Source organism: Pteropus vampyrus, unplaced genomic scaffold, assembly GCF_000151845.1.
Source record: "Pteropus vampyrus isolate Shadow unplaced genomic scaffold, Pvam_2.0 Scaffold31, whole genome shotgun sequence".
Lineage (NCBI taxonomy): Eukaryota > Metazoa > Chordata > Mammalia > Chiroptera > Pteropodidae > Pteropus > Pteropus vampyrus.
This window is the reverse complement of record NW_011888812.1, coordinates 5234608-5236981: the sequence shown is the minus strand read 5'-3', so window position 1 is coordinate 5236981 and position 2374 is coordinate 5234608.

Below are 2374 nucleotides of genomic sequence, written 5' to 3'. Positions count from 1 at the left end.
GCATATAATCATTCATAGTAGCCTCTTAAGGTCTTTTGTATTTCTGTAGTGTCAGTTGTAATGTCTCCCGCCAGGTCTCTGGGCAAACTGGACTGGTCTCTGACAATGGCTGGAGGGACTGGAGCCAAGTATAAAGCCCACAATCTCCAGGGGCACAGACAAGAGTATTTCTTGCTGGCAGACTGGCTGACTGTGACTGCGAGGAAGCTAGATTCATATATACAGTCTTTTCAGTATCTCTGGGGATGCAAGTAGGAGGTTCTCTTGCCTGGTCCCTGTGGCAGCTGTTCAGCTTATGGGACGAGGCAGGGGCTGATGCCTACTACAAGGCCTGTCAAGATCTCTGGAGGAGCAGACTGGAGTGTCCTCAGCAGGGTGTTAATGTCAGCAACAGGGGTCATGAACTGTGGCTGGGCAGGCTGGGCCCCAGTTACAGGGCCCTTGAGAATCTACAGCCTGACCAAATTTGAAGGGTTTATATCCAAGTGTTCCCACACTGTGGCCGAGAGTGGTTGAAGCTGGTTCCTGGGCCACTTCAGGATCCATAACCAGGACTGAAGTTTGAATGCATATTATCTCATGCATGGGTGGGCGTGACTCCTTCTGGGTCTCATGGCATCTGGTGCTTGTGACAGACCTAAAGCTAAATGGAGTTATCACCAAGTTCTCAGGGTTCCAAAGCTATTTATGTTTCTGTGACCAAGGTTAATGACCAGTGAACCCTTTGCCTGGTTGCAAGCTTGACCAGCTATCTTTGGTCTTGGACTTCACTGGGGTTTCACAATCTTCTACCTGGATCCCTAAGTTCCCATGAAAGCATCTTTGTCTGTGGATGGACACCAAACTACTATTTTTGAGAGGGGGAAATGTGCAAGGGACATCTTATTCAGCCATTATTTTGCTGACATTACTCTCCACATCTTGATTGTGACCTTTTGGCTTCCAGAACCATGACAGAATAAATTTCTGTTGTTTTAAGTTACCCCATTTGCGATACCTCGTTATGGCAGTCCTAGGAAACTAATACAGTGCTAAAGTGTATTTAATTTTGAAAAGCTGCATATATGGAGGAAGCTTTAACAGAAAACACTGCTTCTCCAGTGATAATATTTATGTTATTGCACTTGGGCCAATGCTAGTACATAATCCCATCTCAAACTCTGCCGCATAAGCAACTAAAATTCTTATCTTTTCATAATTCAATTGCCTCTTCTTTATAAAGTTAACACTAAACTGGCTTAACTCATTGGATTTACAGATGACACTACCCCAAGTGAGAAAATACCAAGTGGCTGTGTAGCCTCTACACGAATACTCAAACGACAATAAACTCACTGCCCTTAAAAGAAGCCTATTCCACCCTTGGATAGTTTTCACAGCTTAGAAACTTTTCTCTTATGTCAAGTGAAATTGCATTTTCTGTCATCATCATTTTGAGTTCTTGTCCTATGCCTTGAGGTACACCAAACAGGTTGAATTGCACTCCCTCAGAACAATCCAGGGACCCTGATTCTTGGCAGTGTCCTCTAAGTCTGTATGCTTTCTGCAGACTCCAAACCCTCGTATCCTTCAAGCATGGCTCGTGTGACATGATTTCAGTTCACAGCACTGTTCCATTTGCTCCCCTCATCTTGTTTACATTAACCATGGGCACTGGCATTTCAGCTCCACGTTTTTTTGCTGCTAGTCAATACAATGTCGGGCTCTGTTCTCCCATGACATCGCTGCATGGCTAGCTTGCCCAAGTAAAACAAAGTTTAATTAAATCTTAATGTTGCACCAGGCTCTTACAGAACTGTTTTTCTCACATCCTTGTGCTATTAGCAGAATACATAATGAGAGCGTACGGAGTGCCAAATCAGCCCCACTTACAAAGAGCAGCATTTTGTTAATCGGTCTCCTTTCACTAAGCTTACCTTTTAGCTCGTCACAAAGTTCTCGTTTTTGTCCTCACAGACAAATGGACATATTTATGGCAGTGTTTGTTCTTTTTGAATTACAAAAGTAGCATCAAAAATTCTTAAAATAGATTACTATAGCTAAATGAAAAGATGTAATATTCATGCAGAAAGTTTTATTTGGAGGGGGATGGGGCGTCTTCTCCACCTGCTGCTATTATTCGGTTACCTTTTTCACATTCATAAATTGTCTAAATTAAAACTACTATTCTTCCGAGAACTCCAAAGTTCAATAGCCCATAAAATAATCTGTATTTGAACTGATATTATTTCTCTTCTAATTTATGACAGAAATAATCATCATGGTTATTAATCTGCGGGGGGTGGAGGGGAATAAACTGAAAAGTAGTATTACCCAGAAGTCTCTGAAGTTACTAACTTTTCCAAACTGGACACAAGTTCTTAGGAAATGTCCC